We start from the raw sequence: 6,882 nt of genomic DNA on the forward strand, positions 1-6,882 counted from the left end.
TATAACACAAAAAACAAAAAGCGAAGAACTTATGGCATTTCAACCATGTGTATTTAAATATAAATTGGGCACATTATGCACATTTTACAGGATAATCAATAAGTGAATATGTATTATATAAAACAAAAAACTTCGCTTAACTTTATTGTTGCTCCTCAGATTTCGAGAAAGTCGTGTAATGTAAAACTTGACGTACACAACTTTTTTGTATGTTGCACTCATTCTGCTCAATAAACAAAACTGTTAGTTTATAACACGAAGAAAAAGATTCTTATATTTAACTATATTTAGAATGCTTAATATACGTCAGAAGTTACAGAGGCGCAAATAGCAAATCAAAATGCTTCATGATAGGAGCCAGGTTTCGGCAAAATTTACAATGCCATAAAAGTAAGAAGCACTGGACAAATAAAGTACAGTTTACATATACTAAATAATTATACCATAAAAAAGCTGTATCAGTATAAATGTCATATATTTGTTTTTTTTTTCTTTAAATAAATATTTAATTCTGATTTCTTTTTTTGAGAGATTGTGTTTAGCTGTCAACTTTATCTTTCATTTTGATATTTTTATTCCAAAAACAGTTGGCGCTCAACTCTTAGATTAACTTCCTATTTAATAAATATTCTGTCATATTCTAAACTTCAATTTTAATATTCACTTAATATTCTAATTTCTTATATTCAGACCCGATTATATTCTATACCATAAACATAATATAAACTTATATTTCCCACGTTAGACGTTAATGTGTAACCTTTGTACTACCCATCAGAAATAGTGGGTGCCAATACGTAACAATCCAACTGCATCTGAAAGATAAGACCCAATGTATAACAATAAAACTCATACCTTTCTTTGGGAGACAATTGTTAGGCTTCGCAAAGCTTATTTTTTAGATTTACTTTTAAGATAAGACGTTGTCACGCATGAAAAGCTTATCTAAACGAGGCCTAATAATTAGCGATATTTTCTAGGCGCAAGGATACCTGGATTTAACCCAGGAGGCTCAGGTTCGATTTCTAGTATGGAAACCAAATGTGTAGCTTACGAACGACCTATAAAAAAAGTCAAGGAATGTTTCCATAGCAGCGGCTACCTACTCCAATATAATATTTCCAATGATCGACCATTTGGTTCGATAAGTCTTTACCCAAAAAGGTGGACTAAAATTGAATTAGGCCAAAAAACTAGAATAACGAACCTCGTGTTAGCAACTGCATATGTTTTAACGTGATTTTATAGGTTATACGTAACATTTCCTTGTCATATAAAGATTAAAAATAATTACAATATTAAATAGATAATAGTAAATTGGCAAGGATAAAATTGATATAATTATTATTAAATCAATTAGGTATATGATATTAAGATACTAACTGCACATGGTTTGAAAAAAACCACATATGTTGGAGGTTAGAAATATATAAGAAGAGAAATTATAAAAAAGACACTGAATTGAACAAGAATATTAAGTAAATATTACGTTGATCAAATGGTTAAGCGCCAACTATTTTAAGAATCAAAATGGTAAAATGAAAAAAAAACATGTTAATAAATGAATAAAATTGAAAGAAAATAAAATTCTTATTTGAAGAAAAAATACAAATAATACAAATGGATTGATTTCTGCAATATAGACCCGTTCCTCCAGTACGATAGAGAAAACTGACGCAAAGCAGTACCTGCATCTCTTTCCAATGGGCCAGGTTTATCAACCACATGACCTTCCCATTGGCTATTTAGGTCACATGGTCGATCAACTCGGTCCATTAAAAAGAGATGCAGCGACTGCCTTGCTTCAGTTGTCTCTGTCGCACTGAGGAAACGGTTCTGTATTGCAGCATTCTTCTTCTTATGGTGCCTATCCGTTACGGATGTTGGACACTAACATGGCTAATCTGACTTTGTTGACTGCTGCCCTGAAAAGTCCGGTAGTGGTTAAGTTAAACCATTTTCGCAGGTTATGCAGCCAGGATATTCTTCTTCGTCCTGGACCTCTTTTCTCATGCACTTTACCTTGAAGTATGGTCCGAAGCAGGTTGTATCGTTGTTCATTGCGCATTATATGGCCCAGATATTCTAGTTTGCGACGTTTTATGGTTATGACTAGTTCGCGCTCTTTACCCATTCTATGTAGTACTTCTTCGATGGTAACTCTGTCTATCCAAGAAATCCTTAACATCCGTCTCTAGCACCACATCCCAAATGCTTCGAGTCTCTTCAGTGATGCTTCAGTTAGGGTCCGTGACTCCACGCCATGTAAAAGAACGGAGGATACGTAGCATTTTAGTAAACGAACTTTTATTTCTAATTTTATATCGTGGCTGTTAAAGATTTTTTTCATTTTGACGAAAGCTGATCTTGCCTTTTCGATCCTTATCTTAATTTCCGTCGATTGATCCCACTGTTCATTTAAGTTTGCACCCAGATAACAAAAGTTGGTGATTTGTATTATAGGTTGTTGGTTAACTAGTAATTGATCAGGTGGTATCCTATTTTTGCTTATAACAATGTATTTGGTTTTTTTGATGTTAAAATCAAGCCCAAACCTGCTACTTACTTCTACCACCCGGGAGACAAGTGTCTGCAGACATTGCAGAAATTGCAGCATTCAGTCTGTTTGTATTATATATCGATGATTATATGTCTATGGTGAGGGTAGATTAGGTTAGGTTTGCTTTAATTTAGTTAAGATGAAACTGGTTAATAAGTTTACTCAAATCAAATTTTATTGTGTAAATAATATTTTTTAAGAACCATAAGCCATTTTAGCCTAGAGTTGCTAAACGGCAACCATAATAAGGTGTCTATACAAATATTCCGTGTCTAAAATTTGTCTTTTGTATCATACATGGTGATGTAGGTCGCTTTAGTAAGATTTTCGGAATACGTGTTTTCTGTTTTAGTTATTTATTGTAAATTTACACGTTGGCAAGAGACGTTTGTAAACAGCGGATATCTGTGGTTAGATTCAAAATGGACATTTAATTCGAGTAAGTAATATTATTTGGTCAAGTTATAATTTTTGGCGTAACTTATCAATGAATATCGTATGGCGTAAATATCAAACAAACAGATGAAACTTTGGTAATAATGTTGTAAATATATAAAATTATTATTTGAGGTGCATTCATAGCGACCGTGATCTCAGTGTTGTCATGCGGTAACGCTAGGTCAATATTTCTTCTTCTTCAGGTTCCTTCTCCTATTGGAGGTTGGAAATCATCATCGTTATTTTAATTTTATTGGCCGCGCTTCTGAATAATTCTAATGAGCTGCAACCGAACCACTTCCTCAAATTTCTTGGCCAGGATATTTTACGTCGTCCTGGGTTTCTCTTCCCTTGTATCTTTCCTTGCATAATTATAACAATTGAAATCAGAACACAGATCTAGAATAGAAATAGCAAGAAACACGTTTATAAAATTGATGAACTTAGTTTGCAACCGTAACCTTAATCTAGAGATCCGCACAAGAATGCTACGTTGTTACGTTTTTTCTACTTTACTATATGGCATAAAAGCGAGGACAATAAAACAGTCTGAAATAAAAAAATTTAATTCCTTTGAGATGTGGTGCTACAGGAGAATCCATAGAATATCGTGGACTGAAAAAGTAACTAATATAGAGGTGTTACAAAGAATGAAAAAATAATGTGAAGTCATAAAAACTGTTAAAATTAGAAAGATTCAATATCTGGGTCATATAATGAGGTCAATACACTACTATTAATGAGGTCAATACACTACTATTTAATTATTTTCATATTTATTATGAATAGCTTTTAAAGATAATTTAGATATGGATCGGATACTTATTGCACCTTCCAAGTCTAATATTCTAACAGACGACGAGTCGGGAGGTAAAGAAGATGATTTTCAATATAAATTAATTATCAGGACGACAACTCTTTGTAAATGCTGAAGTGGTATTACACAACTACCAAAGACTATGTGTTGATATTAGCATCGATGGTGAGGTCAGAAAAAAGAATGAGTCATGTACTAAGCCACGCAATGAGTTAGACAAAAACTTTTCTTCGATATTTGGAGGTTTAGAGGTTCCACCAAAACATAATAAAATTATGATTCCTGATAGTAAACATAAACTGTACAAAACTATGAACCCAACTAAACTATTTTAACTTTTTTGGATGCGAATGTGATGGATTAGTTGGTAGAGGAATCAATGAGGTATGCTTCTTCTAAGAATGTACCTGATTTTGCTGTTAATTAGGCTAGTAGTCAATCAATAACAAGAAACCGGTTTTTTTGAAATGATGAAATATATCCATTGTGCAGGTAATAATAATATAGATATACCGGATAAAGTTTATACGCTAAAACCTCTAATAAATCTACTAAAAACAACATTTTCTATTTACTTTATTCCGGAAGAGAACCTAAATTATGACGGGTCCATGGTGAAGTATTCGGTGGTCATGGATGTAAGCAGTTTGATCGAGGTAAACCGATTAGATTCGAATTTAAAACGTGGTGCATAAATGCTGCTTTAGATTACTTACTCAATGTTAATATGTATTAAGGCAAAGTCTATGAATGTAGACAAATAAATTTTTGAAAAGTGCACTACACTCTTTATTTCTATGCTGGATGAAATTGAAACAACAAACAACTTTTAATTAAATTTTTTTTGACAACCTATTTACCAGCATGAGTTTACTAAAAAATTTAAGATTAAAAGGATATAACGTTGCTGGAACTATCAGACAGAATATAGTACCAAAGACTTGTCCTTTTACATCTTTAAAAGTTTAAAATAATGGCTTTATATTCATAAGGTAGTTAACAAAGATATTTTAAAGCCGAACATAAACAAAGTCAAATACCAAGACCTTTTGCCATTAGTCAGTGTAACAGTGGAATGGGTGAAACTGACCTAATGGATGGAGATGTCAGTCGACATAGAATTGCAATAAGTTTACAAAAACGGTGATGAGTGATATTTACATAGTTGGTTAATGTATCGATTGTAAATTTTTGGATTAGTCATCGTGTGTCCAAAAATCTCAAAAATGGTCTTTAGATAAAAAAATTAGCTAGAACAAAAAATAGTATTTTCTTAAACAGAATTAGTAATGATTTGAGGTATGATGGAAGAGATCATCTTTTGAGATCCACTTCATATAAAAAAGAAGAAAAGATGTGTAGATGAAGGGTTTTAGTTAATTATTCGTACAATGTGCAAAAAATCTAATGTCGGGTTATGTTTCGAATGTAATTTTATATTTCACTAAAAATGAGTAACAAATCTGAATACATATTTTTAACATGCATGTATAGTCATTTTCTAAAATAGTCTGTGCGATCTTATAAGACCTAGCGTTGCCATATGGCAACATACATTTTTGAAAAAACTACAAAATTTTTTTTCAAAACAATAAATATTTTTGTTTAATTTAACTCATTGGGGATTAAATTAAGCAAATAATCAACACATATCGAAAAAAAAAAAATTATTTCGCGCATTATTGGGTTAATATAACTACATATCTATGTTATCGTTATAGACGTTTTTCAGTTGTTTTATTACACTACAAGTAGTTTGCTAATATTAAGTCACGCTAGCAATAACTTATCTTTAAAATTACAGTTAGTTTATGAAAAATTACACAGAACATGATTGTAAAAACGTGTCTAATTAAAGGATTTTTGTATAGGTAATTCCAGCATTAGAAAAAAGGTAATTTAGAAAATAAACGAATCTACTAAAACTCCAGATTTCAAATAAAGTTTGCACGTCTTCAGATACAGTATTTGTTGACTTTTGGATACGCATTTGAGAGAAATTTATTTTTAAATAAAAATGAAAAAGGTAAGGGACACAGCCATTTTATTTTTTTTTTATTTTATGTTACTTATTATTAAAAGGAATTTAAAATCTTACAATATATTATTCTGTCTTTGTTTATCTGCAGGTTTTTTTTCTCAGAAATATTTACTTTTATATTAAACATTATTTTATTATTATTGGATTATTTGCAATCCACTCGTTACATTCTTAGTACAAAATAAATTTGTTGATGATGAAGGCTTGTGGATGTTGCAGGTCTGTGCCGATTCACCTTGATTTATCTAACCAGATCTTCTATCCAGTGTCTCTTCAGTCTTCTAATTCTTGATCGAAAATTGACAAGAGCGTTGATTATTTCTTGTCTTAATTTAAGTTTCTATTTCTGTGTTAAGTTGCATGTTTTGGACTAATATGTTTGTAAGATTTTTGGATTTTTAAAAGTTTTGCATATCCCCACAATTCTATGCCGTAGATCCAGATGGGTTTCAATATAGTTTTGTATACTATTATCTTATTCTTTAGTCTTAATTTTTAATTTCTTTCAGCTAGTTCAGTTGTTGTGTTTTAAAATTTAGTTGTTGCTTTTTGATCGGATATCTACCCTCCACATTAATTTTTGGTCAAGATGGAGGCCCAAATTTTTGACCGTATTCTTCACTGTAATGAAGTCGTGAAAGCTGTTTGTGTGGATGTCTTAGTGGCTACTGGAATATTCCACTTGTGAAGCCAATCTTTAAGCAAATTAAGGTGGTTATTCAGTTTTTATAATGCGTCTAATAGATGATCGTCCAATGCTAAAATTAGTGTCAAAGCTAGCGAAAGTTGGTATATATTTGAGAAAGTACGGACCTAGTACGCTGCCTTTGAGCACATCTGTGCCTATGATGGAAGTTTCTTTCATAATTGTTTTATGTTAAAAAATTGTTTAGATATGATTTCAGTATAAGATATATTTGACTATGTATAGTTTTCTTGATTTTTAATAATAATTCCATGTTCCATACATTATTAAATGTCTGTTCTACGTTCAAAAATCTGCACAGCATATTCTTTTGGTCTCTA

The sequence above is a fragment of the Diabrotica undecimpunctata genome, chromosome 2, assembly GCF_040954645.1.
Source record: "Diabrotica undecimpunctata isolate CICGRU chromosome 2, icDiaUnde3, whole genome shotgun sequence".
Lineage (NCBI taxonomy): Eukaryota > Metazoa > Arthropoda > Insecta > Coleoptera > Chrysomelidae > Diabrotica > Diabrotica undecimpunctata.